This window comes from Spermophilus citellus (genome assembly GCF_964194105.1).
Source record: "Spermophilus citellus genome assembly, chromosome: 3".
Lineage (NCBI taxonomy): Eukaryota > Metazoa > Chordata > Mammalia > Rodentia > Sciuridae > Spermophilus > Spermophilus citellus.
The window spans coordinates 218,531,328-218,548,412 of record NC_138184.1 but is presented as its reverse complement, the minus strand read 5'-3'; the positions used below and the strand labels follow the sequence as shown (position 1 = coordinate 218,548,412).

Sequence of the window (17,085 nt, the reverse complement as noted above, 5' to 3'; positions counted from 1 at the left end):
TTGGAGTCAATCCTAGAGGACTAATACCTAACCATATTTGGCAGATGGACGTCACACACTTGCCAGAATTTGGAAAATTAAAATATTTACATGTTACAGTTGATACCTCTTCCGGATTTTTGATGGGCTCCCTTCATGCCGGAGAAAAAACTAAAGATGTTATAGCTCATTGCTTACAAAATTTTGCCACTGTGGGCGTTCCAAAACAGTTAAAAACGGACAACGGTCCTGGTTATACTTCCTCCTCTTTTAAACAATTTTGCTCATCATTTGGTATTACTCACATAACAGGAATTCCATACAATCCACAAGGACAAGGCATAGTTGAAAGAGCTCATCAAACTATTAAAATGTACTTATTAAAACAAAAGGAGGGAATTGGAAAGGGGTATATATCCCCCAAAGATAAACTTAAAATAACCCTTTTTACTCTAAACTTTTTAAATTTAGATTCATCGGGACTTAGTGCTGCGGAAAGACATTTGTACCCCAAAAATGTACATAAGCCTAAGGTACTTTGGAAAGATATTCTAACAGGACAATGGAAAGGCCCGGATCCAGTGATAGTCTGGAATCGGGGCGCTGTCTGTGTTTTCCCACAGGATGAACAGCAACCGATTTGGATTCCAGAGAGATTAACTAAAACAATTTCTACAGAAAAAGAAGATGATTTGACTCAAATCCATAACAGCTGACATCCAGAGCTCCAGCTTGGCTATTCTTACATCTGCGACAGTGATTAACCAAGGTTTTTTTTTTTCAGTATCTATTTTATTATTGCATTTTTCCACATCATAAAGTTCTATTTTATTTTTGAGCTCATACAAACCTAGGTTAATGTTTTTCTGATCAGTTTTATTTTTTGACTGTGTTTTATTTTTTATTTATTTATTTATTTATTTATTTATTTATTTTTTTTTTTTGACTGTGGAGTTTTTAAACATTGCAATGGAGATTTCACCTAAGTATAGTTACAAGGCCTTTATTTACTATTGTCTTATGTGTTGTATGTTGTGTGCACACTTCTGTTTTGTGTTGTATGTCTGTATGTGTGTATGTCCATATTTCTTATATGAGGAGCGCTCATGAAAAAATGGATCCGAATTTTTTCTTTATTCACGTGATTTATATGGTTTAATTTAAATTAGGTGAACAGCTGTTTATGATTGTTGTTAAAGATGGTTAACAGATCTGTTTGTTTACTTTCACCATTCCTTTTCATTATATTTAATAATTCTGTTCAGGATAATGTCTCTTTAGCATCATTGCCAGAATTTCCATCTCCATCCCAATTCCGGTGAAGACTGAGATAAAACCAAACTACAGCTTCTATGATAGCTATCACAGTAAACTGTATAAACTGATGCATCAATGAATATAACTCAACAAGTAATGCTCAATCAAGGACTTGATTTACTTTGGGAGGAAATGGACATATTGATAGACTCCTCCAATTTGAACTGCTTGCAGAACTTGCCTGGACTATATATCAGTTGCATACATTGTAAAATATCATCTGGTGCACCGAATTGTGGTACTGCTGGCATATCTTTGCTGATGGTGTCACCAGTGATGCAATTTCCTTGCCAGCTCACCCCATGTTTATTGTGGTAATACTGGCATATCTTTGCTGATGGTGTCACCAGTGACGCAATTTTTCCAAGGAGCCATCAATTGGCTTGGTGTCGTGGCATTTCTGTATCCTCCTCCCTTCTACTAGTGATGGTCTAAAATTTGGGGGCCAACAGAGGTGAGGCAAAGAACCTCACCCCCCCACTGGCACCAAGGCAAAATTTGGGGGCCAACAGAGGTGAGGCAAGAACCTCACCCCCCCACTGGTGCATAGGCCTATCCACAAGCATGGCTGAATGCTGGACCGGTAGTCAGCGACGGGTTGCTCTGATTACAGTGGATTCAACCTAAGACAGGAAGCTGACGCCTAAAGGTCAGTTCTCCCATGACGGGTAAGAACCATATGTTAAATTGGACAACCTACCAGGCACGGTCCCTAGCCACATTGCTTGTTGCTTAATTAAACAGAAGGGGGCAGATGCTAGGAGCCACAAGCATATATACGATGTATGGCACCTTTGGTTGTAAAGTGACGCCAGCTAGCCACTGAGATGATTATGTTAAAATTTACATTCATATGCAAACTGGACTCCCGCTGTTCACCTTGGCCTGCTACCGGACTCAAGTTACGGGACTTTACGGGACTGCTGGAGAGTTTCCATTGGTTGGGGAAGGATAGTAGGAGGGAATTCCGGAGGAGGTCGGAGGAGACGGGGGGTTCCGGGACGCGCGGTTCCGGTCGGACACCCTCGTGGGAGGACCGGTTTTTGACTTGCTGGCGCTGAGAGTGTTAGCGGCTTTTTCAAAATAAAGTTTTGTTCCTGCTTGATTGGCTCGTGATTCTGTGCCCAGCCAAGACTGCGGCACTTAAAAGAGCATGCTACAGGGACACTGCCACATCGATGTTCATAGCAGCACAATTCACAATAGCTAGACTGTGGAAACAACCCAGATGCCCTTCAATAGACGAATGGATAAAAAAAAATGTGGCATCTATACACAATGGAGTACTACGCAGCAATAAAAAATGACAAAATCATAGAATTTTCAGGGAAATGGATGGCATTAGAGCAGATTATGCTTAGTGAAGCTAGCCAAACCCTAAAAAACAGATACCAAATGTCTTCTTTGATATAATGAGAGCAAGTATGAACAGAGCAGGGAGGAAGAGTAGGAAGAAAAGAGTAACATTAAACAGAGACTTGAGATGGGAGGGAAAGGGAGAGAAAAGGGAAATTGCATGGAAATGAAGGGAGACACTCATTGCTAAACAAAATTACATATAAGAGGTTGTGAGGGGAATGGGAAAATAAACAAAGAGAGAAATGAATTACAGTAGATGGGGTAGAGAGAGAAGATGGGAGGGGAGGGGAGGGGGGATAGTAGGGGATAGGAAAGGTAGCAGAATACAACAGTCACTAATATGGCATTATGTAAAATTGTGGATGTGTAACTGACGTGATTCTGCAATCTGCATTTGGGGTAAAATTGGGAGTTCATAACCCATGTCAATCTAATGTATGAAATATAATATGTCAAGAGCTTTGTAATGTTGTGAACAACCAATAAAAAAAATGTAAAAAAAAAAAAAAAAAAAAAAAAGAAACAGGAAAATAAAAATGTAAGTATCAAAGTAATCATGTAGCATCTGATTGCTCCTCTCCATTCCTTTACCCTCTCTCTTCTTCCTCTTCCCCTGCTGGGTTTCCTCCTTATCACTTCTGCTCTGCCTCTTCTCATCTTTTCCCTTCTAGTCTCATCATCACCATCTTCTCACTCACCAACAATTATTTTCTTCTTCCTTCACGTCTTTCTACCTGAACTACATTCTTCTTTCTCAGATCACTAGTTCCTCGTTGTAGGAGAAGGAAGAAGGAGGGGCATGAAGAAAGGAAGAGGATTACCAGACTTCTCCTGGCTTTTCTGTATTCTTTATATTTTTTATAGTTGTAGTTGGACATAATACCTTTATTTTATTCATTTATTTATTTTTATGTGGTGCTGAGGATTGAACCCAGGGCCTTGCATGTGCAAGGTGAGTACTCTACCACTGAGCCATAACCCCAGCCTCCTTTTCTGTCTTCTTACAGTCTCATTATATGACTGTTTAATGCCCATTAGACATAAAGAATTCAACAATATGTTAGTAAGAGTTTATTCAAAACAGAGGAGCACACCAGGCCTCCAATAGGAAAATAAGCAGAGAGGAAATGCACAGGGCTATGAAGAAATGCCCAACTTACTCAGTAATCAAAGATGTGCCTATATTGAAGTCCTAATCCCCAACAATATGCTATTAGGACATAGGGCCTTTGAGAGGTAACTAGGTCATGAGGGTGGCACCCAATGAATGAGATTAGTGAGCCCATAAGAAGAGAAACCAGAGAGATCCCTCCACCCCATCATATTAGGACACAAGAAGAGGGCCCTCAGCAGGTACCTAAACATGCTAGCCTCTTGGTTTCAGATTTCTAGCCTCCAGAAACGTGAGAAATAAATTTGTTTATGCCACCCCAGTCTATGGTATTTTTGTTACAGCAGTCTGAATTATGACAGTGTATAAAAGTGAAAAGGCAGCAAGTTATGTTCAGAGAAACACAGGTAGATAGCATAGGGAAGAAGAAATTTCTTTTTCAGCCATTGCTAGTTTCATGCCTGAGATCCCTATAAGATAAAGAGAAAAGCAAACAAAATTATTTAATGTAACTTTTATGTGACACAGAAGCCTTCAGAAACAAGACCCAAATAGGGAGGCCCATGTATTTTTATGCTAACTTTGATGAAGAGTAGATAGTTGTGCAGAAGGACAATTTGATAAAGGATAATGTTCTAATGGTTATGATAGGTGGAACATAGTGAGGCCTGTTTGTTCAGATTCTTCTGTGTCCCTGTGTTTTCAGAAATAAGAGAATTCTTTTCCTCTATGTATATGATGAATACATCTCACAGGAGGGTCTAATAAAGAGGAAAATCAAAGAAGTCTTTCATGATCTGCTTCAGGGGAGAAGGGCAGGAGGTAGTCAGAGAATGACCTTCCTGCTTCTGCTGTTTCTTCAAATGCCAAGTGCCATATTATGGGGTGGTGTGTCTTGAGCCTCATCAAGAATCTGGTATGAATAAAGAACAGGGTAAACATGGTACAGCATCCCGAATAGAGATCTCAACTTTTAGTGTAGAGTCTGTTAAAATGCACAGAACTGTTAAAAACACCTATTCTTGAGCTTTACCTCCCTTCCCTGTGATCTTCATTTATTCTGAAATTTAGCCGACACCTTCATATTTTGTTTTGCATTGAACTCATGGGCACTCAACCAGGGAGCCACATCCCTAACCCTATTTTGTATTTTATTTAGAGACAGGGTCTCACTGGGTTGCTTAGTGCCTCACTTTTGCTGAGGTTGGCTTTGAACTTGCGAACCTCCTGTCTCAACCTTCAGAGAAGCTGGAATTACAGGTGTGCGCCACCACGCCCACTGTCACCTTCATTTTTAACAAGTATGCCCATAACTGTAAGGTCAACACCACACCAGACTTTGAGAAACAGTTGTTTAGAGAGAAAGGATGGTGGGAGTAGGGAGGGTTAGAAAAGACCTTGAATCCACACTAAGGACTTTGGAGTTGAAGACAATGAAAACAATTTCATGGAATTTAAGCAGGTGAGCGATATGATCATATTTCAACTGTAGTCGCAGAATGTAAAACAGACTGGTAGACACTGAAATTAAAGCTAAACAGAGCCATTAAGAAGTTTTTGCCATAATCCCTAGGCACCTAAAGGAAGGAAGGCACAAAAAAGATAGCACAAGAATGGATTCAGAGGTTTTCAGAAAATATAAATTGTTAGCACTTGGTGATCAACTGATTGTGGGAGGTGAGAGAGGAGGAACCAAGCCAGTTTTTGTGCTTAGGCAACTGGCTAGGTTTATGGAGAAAGGTAGTGTGCAGCTTAAGAGACACTGAAATTGACATGCCTGTGGAGCATCCAAGTGAAAATATGCAGTGGATGGGGCTGGGGTTGTGGCTCCTTGGTAGAGCACTTGCTTAGCATTGTGTGAGGCACTGGGATCAATTCTCAGCACCACATATAAATAAACAACATAAAGGTCCATCAACAACTTAAAAAAAACATATATTTAGAAAAAGAAAATATCCAGTGGATGTCTAGAGATAGCAGCATGAAGCTAGGGGAAACTGGGCAAAAGATAGAACAGATTTGGCATTCATCACTATGGAGGTCAAGTTTGAGAAGAGTAAAACCACCCAAGGGGAATACCAATAAATTAAAAAACAATCTAAGAGTCAGTAAGGCTGTTTAAAGGTTATCCCTACCCCCAGTGGAATTCCCTTTTTGTCACAAATGAATTAATTTGTGTGTGATCCAAGTAATGTGAAAATATGCACCTATCCTAGGGTGGAAAGAGGACTGGCTCATGGGCCTAAAACTAGATTCTTGTCCTGGCTTTGTCAGTTACTGGTGGTGAGAGCCTGGGTAAGTCATTTAACTTGTTTCCATTTCTTGACCAGTAAAATAAGAATACCTCATCTGCTCTGTTTACCTGGTTTAGCAGTGAAGACCACATGTGATAAGTGGAGACTGTCATTTGTAAGTTGGAATAAACTTTATCACAATATGCAATGCATTAGTTAACAATGCACAGTCCTTTGTATTTAACTAGAATTGCCATTCCCTCATCTCCAAGTCTAAAATTTATACGTTCAAATTAACATATTTTATCTTAAGAGCCCATTTTCCTCCCTAAAGAATTCCCAAGCCCTAACAGTATTCAACCCCCTTGACGTGACAGGTCGGGGTTGCTCAGGACACCTGGAACCCCTCCCGGGCAGGTCCTCTCCGTCCGCAGCACCCAACCCCGCCAAGCGCCCGAATGAATGAAGCCATCCACCCCTTCAAGGCTCGGACACCACTGGCCCCTTTGTGCAAAGGAGTCCTCCGAAGCCCCAGGGGAGAAGCGAGTGAGGGTCCCCAGGCTAGCGACAGCTCTAGGACTCCAACGCAGGACACCCGACTCCCGCGGTGACCATGATGCGCGCGCCGGGCCGGCCGGGCCCAGGCTGCCACCTTCCAGCGCGCGGCCAGCTGCCCGCGAGCCGCCGCCCGCGCCGCGGGCCCAGGCCAGGCCCAGCCGCCCCGTGCCCCGCACGCCGCGGCGGCTCCGCCCACGCCCCGGCCCTGCCAGCCGCCCGGCCCGCGCCCGCGCGCGACTCCGGCACTCACCACCGCCCGGCCCGCTCACCGCCCTGCCTTTCCTGTGTGCTCTCTCAAGACTCCCCCGCTCGTCGGAGGGAAACCGCTGCCGCCGCCCTCGGGTTCCGCCGCGGGGCTGGAGGAGCGAGCGAGCGAGCGAGCGGGCGGGCGGGGCCGGGCTCTGCCACGCGAGGCGGCCAGGGTGGCGGGACAGCTGCCCTGGAGCTGCCTGCGTCGTCTGCACTCGTTTATTCATTCTTTCATCCGTCTGTCTATTGCCCCACACTATTTTTTTGGAAAGCTCACCAAGGCAAACACTGTCTTTGGACCTGGAACTAAATCAGAAAGTAAATTAACTGAATGAATAAGGCAATTTTAAATAGTGATCAGCTCCAGGAAGAAAACGAAACTGGGTGATAAAAAGGAATGGCGTGGGGTGCGGGGGGAGAACAATGCTGTTAGGCATCTGAGGCCTCCCAGAGAAAGGAGGGACAAAGGGTCTGAGACCCAGATGGCCTGGAGAAGCAGGCCAAACCAAGGTCCAGAAAAGGGAGGGCCTGGCGGAGGGAACAGCCAGTGCTGCTAAGGCCCTGGCTGCTTGGCATGTTAAAGGCCAGTGTGGGTGACGCAGAGAGTTAGGGAGAAAGGACAGCAAATAAGCTGGGGAGGTGGGCGAGACAGGCCACGAAGACCACAGTGTGCCTCTCCCAAATATGTGGATTGCTGAGCTGAAGACAATTAAGACACAGATGCAGGAGAGCTCCCTGCCCTCCCTCATTGTCTTAAAAGCAGGGCACAGATTTACAAAGCTATAAAGTATCCTGACCATCTCTCTCCACCAGGAATTCACTCAGGGGTCTTGGAATCTGGCTTATGTTTCAGACCTCTCTCTTGGCCATAGTGCGCTGAGTTCTAGAGACAAGAGAGCCACAGAGAAGCCAGCAGCGGTCTTGACCAACAGCAGGCAATTTCAATTCTCTGTCCTCAGCCTTCACATTGATGTGGAGACCAAGCCAGCAACATAGATTGCTTTCTCCCCCTCTTACTTTCAAAATTAATTAAACAGCATTCTCTGTGTGGATTGTGGTAGGCTCTGTTGCAGGTATGTCTTCATCTTCATCACCCTTCATGGTCCCTGTTCCAAAAGAGCTTGCAACCTAATCTCCCATTTCATAGTGTAGGCATGCACCTTGCCTCATCCCCCACAAATGCTTGCAGGAAATGAGTACATCCAATGAGATTACGGTATATTAAAGCATGTTTCACACTCTCATGCTAATGGGGTCACACTGTGGACTTCCTAGCCCTCTTCTAAGTTTCCATCTGTAATTTAGGGGACTGAGAAGATCATCAGTTTAAAAACAGTCTTTTAATTCTAAAATGTTATGGTATTGTGGGAATGGGAGACAGTTGTTTTCAACTCTTCTTTTCCAACTGTCTCAAATGTTTGTGTTTAGAAGTGAGTTGCAGAACTCAAATATACCCAGGACTTACTACTAGATGGTTCAATAGGTAGACTAAGCATATGTTATAGGGCTTCAGCAAAAAACAAACAAACAAACAAAAAAACCTGTGGTTCCTGACAATGAGAAAAGCTCAGTGTTGATGAACCTTCCAATCAGAAAAATATTGACAGAGACTTAAAAAAATAAATCCACATACATTTATGACCATATAAATGTATACACACATATGCTTTTTGTTAGGGATGACTTTATTTTTGTTTTTGAGTATATGTGCACAGGGAGTACTATACTCATTTATGTTCTTAGGACTTCTAAAGACCAGAATCCAGTATTCCTATAACATCTTCATCACATATGGCTATGAATGTAATTACACAGAATGTTCTAAAGCTAGTAAGTTTGCCTGTGATTCTCCCTTAGAACGTGAAGGAACACAACCCTACAGACCCATTTTAGATTTCTGATCTCCCAAACTGTGAGGTAATAAATTTGTGTCATTTTAAACTACTGAGTATGTGGTAATTTGTTACAGTAGTAGTATACACTATCTTAGAATATGCTTCCTGAAGCATATTCTTTCAACACTTTGAGTGAATCAGTATTAAAATTAAATTATTTCTGCCTTTCATTTTGTTTGTGTAGGGCCATCTGTACGTCCTACTCCCATTTCTAGTACTGTCCTGTAGTGACCACCATTCCTCCTTTCTGCCCTTATACTATGATTTGAGTGTCCAAAACTCTTGCCGAAATGTCATTGCCACTGTGACAGTAGTGAGAGATAAAATCTTTAAGAAATAATTGGGTCCTGAGAGCTCTGCCCTCATAGATGGATTAATGCCATCATCATGGGACTGGGTTCCTGATACAGAAGGTGAATTGGGGCTAATTTTCCTCTTTTCATCTTGTGCTTTTTGCCCACCTTTCTGACAGTTATGATGTGGCACAGTGTCCCTCACCAGATGCCAGCACCATGCTGGACTTCCCAGCCACCAGAAACATGACCCAAATAAACTTCCATTGTTTTTCATCTGTCATATTCTGTTACAACAGCAGAAAATGAACTAAGACACCAACATTGTCTATGGAGCCTTCCCGATAGTTACACTGTGGTTCACCTGGCCCTTTCTTAAAGAATGACAGTGCTCACATCACTCACTTTGGCCATTAATCATGTATTTTTATAAGGACAGAAGTATTGAAAATGATGAAGAAAATTCTGCAAGTTCGGAAATGTGTAGGTTGGAGTTTGGAAAACCTATACCAAATCTACTCTTTTCCAAATTCTGTTTTACTACCATGTATATTATTCCGAAATAGTCAAGCTCAACAGCTAGCCACCCTTGAATGGCTTCCAATGGCCCTACAGATACCTGACATTCTGACTTAGGCTGCCGGGGAGAACTTCTGTTAGTCAAGGACTGAAGCCTAGTCCCATTTCATGTTAGGGAGAGTCATGAAAAGCATCTTATGATCCACAATGAACACCTGTGATGTCAGGAAAGGAGACTCAGTTCTGATACCACAGCCAGGAGATGCCTGGAGCAGCCTAAGGCACAATCCCTAAGGCTGGATGGCATGTTCGTGCCACAGGTGAAGCCAAAGAGGTATTCAGATGTGTACAGCCAGAGAGACGGGCTTGGATTACACTCTTCCTTTCCATATTCTTTCTTCAGTAGTGCTAACTGCTGAGTGAGGTCCCCAAGGAGTGCAAAAGTAATCCCTAGCAGCTTGTACTGTTAAGGGTAGGAACTTGCATCTCTTTCCACATCTAACATACTGCCACATATGGCACTTTTTATGTACTGAAATAACATACACACATAAAATATGAATGCCTATTGCCTATAAAATTAATTCACTTTCCCTTGAGGACATTAGAGGAAAGTGACATTGGACATTGGAGATGTCCAGTAGCTCCCAGTATTGGAGAAGCCTCCACTTACATAGCAATATCCATGGCATTTTCCCAATATGACAGACCATCCTGAGACCCAGTTTCTTCCCATCTGTTCAGGACCGATTCTGAGGTAACATTCTCTTGGTTCAGAAGATGCTAGAGGGGAATAACCTCTGTCTACAAGTAGAATGAGAGGAACTGAGGGGAGTGGCATAGGCAACAGGACGGAGTATTTAAACCCCAACTAGATTGCCCCATACTGTGGAAGAGGGTGAGACCACTTGAGAGTAAACCACGGGTGAAAGAATCAAGATTGAAGGTGGCTCTACATTTCAATTTTTTCCCATTAATAGAATGTAAATACTCAGTATGACCACACACACACACACACACACACACACACACACACACCCATACTTGCAAACCCTTTTCCATTGTATTCATCAACAATATAAAGCCAGGCCAGAACAGCAATGATGACATGCCAAATTGTTGTCTGCTGATGACCTGGAAAGAGGACACTGTGTGATCTCACCCCTCAGCTACTTCTCCCTGCCTTTGCCACCTTCCTGAATCCCCTGCAGCTGGTCAGTGGTAGAACCCATTGCAGGGGTGGGATTCCGAGTGTCTGGTGAACCCACTGCCCTGGAATCTGAAGTTTACAGATTCAAAACAAAAAGTCAGGAAGAGAGGAAGTCTAGTGGAATAAACAGCATGAGGGCGAGTATAGACTCTTTCAACATTGATTCTTAGCTGTCCTTGTCACTATGTGCTGATGTAGTGTACATTTTATTTCCTTCTCCAACTTCCATTTCCCACATCTGCCTATCATAGACCAGATTTTGTTCAGCATCCAGCTCTCTCCTTCCTAGCCTCTGCTGGCCTGTGACAGATAACCCTCTCCTTGTTGATTTACCCTCATTTAAGGTAATCATGGTAACTCCCCTTTCATTGTCAGCCATTAGATTAGGAACTGATCATGTTGTTCCACTTAGTTCAAAGAGTATCAAAGGGAAATCTGCTGAGAAATCTCTACAGGTTTTATTCATAAAGGGGGCAGGATTCAAAAAAGAAGTGGTAATCAAGCTTAAAGACACCATGCTAAGTAAAATAAACCAGGAGCCAAAGACTACAAATTATATCAGTCCATTTACATGAAATTCCCAGAATTGGCAAATACAAAGAACAGGAGAATAGATTGGAGTTGCTTAGGGCTGGGGTTGGGAGGAGGTTGAGGAGAAATGGGAAATAACTGCTAATGTGTATGAAATTTCTTTATGAGGTAATGAAAATGTTCCAAAATATGTGCTATGGTGATGGTTGCATAACTCTGTGAATAAACCAAAAAACAGTGAATCATAAATGTTAACGGGAGAATTGTAGGTATGTGCATTATAGTTCAACAAATCTAGTTAAAAAGAGAGAGAGATAATTCCACTTTTTGCCCTATCTAGGATCATATGTCCACACAATGCCTGAAACGATTGCTGTTACTGCTCATACACGAGGAAAGCCAACTTGAGGCAGAGCCATTTCACAGAGGAATAGAGAGGAAAGAGATGGGAAGAACCCAGGTCTTCCCTGGGTTCTGACATCCTGGATCCAAGTGGTGGTACTGCGTCTGAAGCATGTCCAAACTCTATACACCCTATTATGTACAATAACAAATTCCCTGATGGTTCAGGAGAAAGTCCCGGGTTTTGTGTTCCTGGGAGCCATGAGTACTGACTTGAGAATCCATAAGCCACAGGATATTGGTAGATTGCTTACACAACAAGGACAGCGTTTTAAAATTAATGATGTTGAGATTTTAAGGTAAGGGGAACAGGTGAGATTGGTAGCAGGGGGAAAAAAACTAATTGACATCACTGGTATGCTTAACCATTCATAGTACTTGAAATAATTCTCCATTCATTTCCCTGGCCCTTGGACCTATGCTGCACTCATTTTCTGTAGATTCATTATGCCTGGAATAGAAGTAAAAGTTCAGAGGAAAAATTATAGATGCTCCTATTGCCATTAGTAGCCTTAACATGTAGCATCTCAGATGGAATCTGCTTATGGGAACAGATGCTCCAGAGTCAGTGCTTCTATTCTGAAAAATATGCACAAATTCTCTTAACATTCATTTTGGTGTGTTTACTTACTTTATGCAGATACTTCTTTAAACTACTTGGTTTCCCCTGAGAAAAAATATGAAATGGTATTCTTGTGATATTTATGCTTAAAATCCTTTCCTTATTATGACCTTTAATATCCTCTGAATCTTCTACTACCAGATTGGAAACATGTAAATGAGGCCTTTCAAGAAACCAGTGGCTTCCTAGGAGAGAGAATATTTTCCACAGTATTACATAGGATTTTTAAAAGAACCCTCTGTAACACCCATTGTCATCTGGAATCTACACAGCTCCCACCTTTTCCTGAATGTGATGTTTTAGTCAGATTTTTCTTCACTGTGACCAAAATAACTGACAAAAACAATTTACGGGAGGAAAGTTTTATTTTGGCTCACAGTTTCAGAGGTTCAGTCCATAGACAGCCAACTCCATTGCTCTGGGCCCAAGGTAAGACAGAACATCATGGTGGAAGGGCATAGCAACTCAGAACATGGCAGCCAGGAAGCAGAGAATGCTGTGCTCACCAGAAACAAAATATAACCCCAAAGTCACCTACGTCCACCAAGGACCTGCTTCCTCCAGCCACACCCGACCTGCCTACAGTTACCACCCGGTTAATCCATTAGTGGACAAATCCACCAGTTTGGGTGCCCCTCTCATGAGTTGATCATTTCACCTCTGAAGATTCTTGGGTTGTCTCACACATGAGTTTTGGGGGACACGTCATATCTAAATCATGCCAGTGACTTTTCTTCTCATCGTGTCTCCTTGTCATCCTTTGTCACCTCCTCATCCTGGGTTGAGCTGGCCCTGGTCGGCACTTTCCAGCCACTTTTTTAATATGAGAGGGATAAAGAACAAAGGCAGTGCCCAAGTGAATCCTATCAAGCAAGGTCTCCAATATTGTTTTGCAAAACAATTTCCCTGAGTGATCCAATTCTAAGCATCTGACAGAAGGGGACAATTTTGCCTGTAATAAACTTTAAATTTTTTACTTTGGAGATTGTTTTCACTTTCAGAGAAGCATAGAGCCCACAAATTTTTTGCTTTATTCATTTCAATCAAAATAGTAATTCTATGATGAGAGGACACTGAGATGAGTTTCTTTTTTTTTAATTATTGGTTGTTCAAAACATTACAAAGCTCTTGACATATCATGTTTCATACATTTGATTCAAGTGGGTTATGAACTCCCATTTTTACCCTGTATACAGATTGCAGAATCACACCGGAGATTATTTCAATCAAGATAGTAATTCTATAATTTTATACTGATTTTTCGCATAAAAAATCTGCATCTTATTGACCCCAATTTAGGCAGAGGGTACTTGAGAGCAACAGGCATTTACCATAATGGGATGATGTATTTGGAATTTTGATTCTGGCATGGTAGGGTAGACCCGAAAAGTCTTTGAACTCCAATGCCTAGATATTCTGGGCAAAACATAACAAGATTATTCAAAATACATAAATGAGCTGGCCAGAAAGAAAGATAGATCCAATAGGGTTAGAAACTAAGCAGGACCAGAAACCTAGGATGAAACATGAGAATGTTGATATAATTGACTAGGCTGGGGCTGAGGGCTGAGAGTTCCATCCCAGACTTTAACCATCTAGGAATTTTGGCTCAGCACCCACCAAGGCATAAACCACAACTTAGGTCCTCCAAAGATGGAGGGTTGCAAGTAAGGCCTCCCACTGAGCTACTTGGAAAAAGCCCTACCCACCAGCTTAGGAAGATGAGGAGAAAGTTGTGTGTCCCTGCCCAAGCTCAAGATGGGAAAAGAAATCCTATACTAAATCAAACCATCTAATCTATGCCTCAAATAGGTTACAATGTAAATATGCACTATGTCAGTAACATGAAAATCTCAAAACAGAGAAAATTAATACAGCAACTGGTCCCAGGCTAATAATTCTTTGAACATCTGGAAGAAACAAATACAAAAGGACCCCGCGGGAAGAGAGCTGTCCCCACACACTGGCCACAAAGGAATCCATCTATTTCCCATCCATAAAATATTTGCTAGTATATTTTACTTGTGTTTTTATTATCTTTTCCAAAATTGCTTTTTATGGTTTTTCTTTTTGTTGTTTTTGGTGTTGTTGCTGGGATTTTTTAAATTTTTATTTATTAATTTGGGTACCAGGGATTGAACTCAGGGGCACTCAACCACTGAGAATCATCCCCAGTCCTATTTTGTACTTTATTTAGATACAGGATCTCACTGAATTGCTTAGTGCCTCACTTTTGCTGAGGCTGACTTTGAACTCACAATCCTCCTGCCTCAGCCTCCCAAATTGCTGGGATTACAGTCATGGGCAACCGCAGTTGGCTTATGTTTATTTGAATTTTTAAAATTTCATAAACTTATTTTAGCAGCCAAAGAATAAAATCATTTTAGTAAGATGATATAATAGTAACTATATCCAGATATTTTTTTTACCTTTATCCATTATTATTTATTTATTTATTTTTATGTGGTGCTGAGAGTTGAACCCAGTGCCTCACACACGCAAAGCAAGCGCTCTACCACTGAGCCAAAGCCCCAGCCCATATATCCATATTTTAAGGCTTTCCTTATCAGTTTGATACATGAATGCTCTTTCTGCAGTAAGGATGATAATCCTTTGACTTATTTGTTGCAAATATTTTCCTAGTTTATTTGCTTTTGTACCATAATGATATGTTTTGATATTAAAAAGAAAAACCTCTTGAGTTTTATGTCGAGTTACACTCTTAGAGAATCCTCTCTCCTAGTGATTGGAAAGTTATATTTCTTATGAGTTTTCTATGGTTTCATTTTTCTATATTAATCTTTTAAAACTCACCTCTAATTATTTTCTTGCATCCCAATGTACTGAAATCTTTCCAACCTCAAGCTTTTCACGAATGCCATTCAATTCACTCATCACCTAACTCTGGCTCCCTCACCCTCTCTCAGTTCAACAGTGGCTTCACCCAAGAAACCATTCCTGTACATTGTCTAAATGATGTTCCTCAGGGGTGGGGATGCACCTCTGTGGTGGAGTACTTGCTGAGCATGTGCAAGGCCCTGGTTTCCATCCCCAGCACTCCCAACAATATAAAAAAGACAGAAATGAGGTTCCTCCTGTTAAACTCTGCTTGTTCTATATGGTTCATAATAATCTATAATTATATATTTCCTTGATTATTTTTTCAATGTTGTCCTAATTGGTTCAGGACTATCCTGAACTCTCTGCCCTCCCATATAAAAAATTCCATGAATATTTCCTCAAACTGAGTACCACACACAGCTTTCCTTCACTGCAGACAAGGAAGAGAATGCTGTCTCCTCCCATCCAGGGCTCATCCATCCACCTGTACTCTAAAGGGCACCTCCTTCCCCTCTTCAAGAAATCTTCCCCATCCATCATTGCCCCCTCTAGTATTTTCTCAATCCATCTCCACTTTCTTTCCCTCTCAGCAGGAAGCCTACTCAAAACACACCCTCTTCAGCATAAAAATGTACTAATACCTACCCTTCCTCATCCTTGTGCTCCTCACCACAATAAAAAAAAAATCTATTGATAAATAGTTTATATGCAATAAAATGTACACTTAAAATATTAAAAGTGTAGGGCTGGGGACATAGCTCAGTGGGTGGAGCTCTTGCCTCGCATGCACAAGGCCCTGGGTTCAATCCCCAGCACCACAAAAAATAAAATAAAATAAAACATTAAGTATACAAATTGATGACTTTTGATAAATGTGTACTTTCCCAAAGTGGCCAGAACATTCCCATCATTGCCCAAGTATTTCCTGCCCTTCCCAGTAAACCCTCTCACCTCCCTGCAGCACCAGGCAGCCACTCATCTGTGTTCTGTGGCTGCTCATTAGATATGCCTCTTATGGAGTTTCATATAAAGGGAATCTTATGGTATGAAGCTTTTTGTTTCTGGCTTCTTAAACACAGTATTTTAAAGATTCGTCCACGTTGTTCCACTTATTGGATGGATTTTCCGTTTACTCATCCATTCACTTGGTGATGAAGATATAGGTTGTCTCAGATTTTTCTATTTTGAATAAAGGTGCGTTCAACCTTTGTATACAAGTCTTCCTGTAGACACATGTTTGTGTTTTCATTCTTTTGGGTAATTAGGAAATTGATGGTAATTAAGTAATTAAGAAAGTGATGAGTGGATTGTAGGGTAAGTATGTATTTAAACTTTTAAGACTGTCAAATTATTTTCCAAACTGGTCATATTGTTTTACACTCCTAGAAGCTGTGTATAAACTTTTCAATGGCTTCATACCCTTGCTGACACTCAGGTCAGTTTTTAAATTGAAGATATCATAATTTATCTAATTGTCTACAATAAATCTTCTTGGATGAAGCATCTGTTCAAATATTTTGTGCATTTAAAAAAATATGTAATCTTTCTTCTTATTATCGAACTTTTAAGAGATTTCACATTTTCAATATAAGTTTTTTTTTTTTCTGAGATGTGTTGCAAATATTTTCTCCAAGTTGTTTTGTTTGGTTTGGTTTTTGATAATGGGGATTGAACCCGGGGTGCTTAACCCACTGAGCCACATCCCTAGCCCCACCTTTATTTTTTATTTTGAGACAGGATCTTGCTAAATTGCTTAGGGCCTTGCTAAGTTGCTGAGACTGGTTTGGGTCCTCCTGCCTCAGCCTCCTGAGCCCCTGGGATTATAGGCATGCAACACCACACCTGGTTCCTTTTCCTTTTATTAAAATTTTAAATTTATTCTAATTAGTTATACATGACAGCAGAATGCATTTTGACACATTGTTCACAGTTAGAGCACAATTTCTCCTTCCTCTGGCTGAACAT

At 41.4% G+C, this 17,085-nt stretch overlaps 1 protein-coding gene across 3 annotated transcripts in view; it reads right to left on the bottom strand.

Annotated features, from left to right (window-relative positions):
• The window catches only part of AGK (acylglycerol kinase), a 97,200-nt gene extending 90,277 nt beyond the window's left edge, over positions 1–6,923 (bottom strand). For all 3 annotated transcript variants that reach the window (XM_081283027.1, XM_081283028.1, XM_081283029.1), the window contains exon 1: positions 6,809–6,923. The gene's annotated coding sequence lies outside the window, so the exon portion shown is untranslated. The remainder of the gene's footprint in view (positions 1–6,808) is intronic.
• Positions 6,924–17,085: the final 10,162 nt, after the last annotated feature.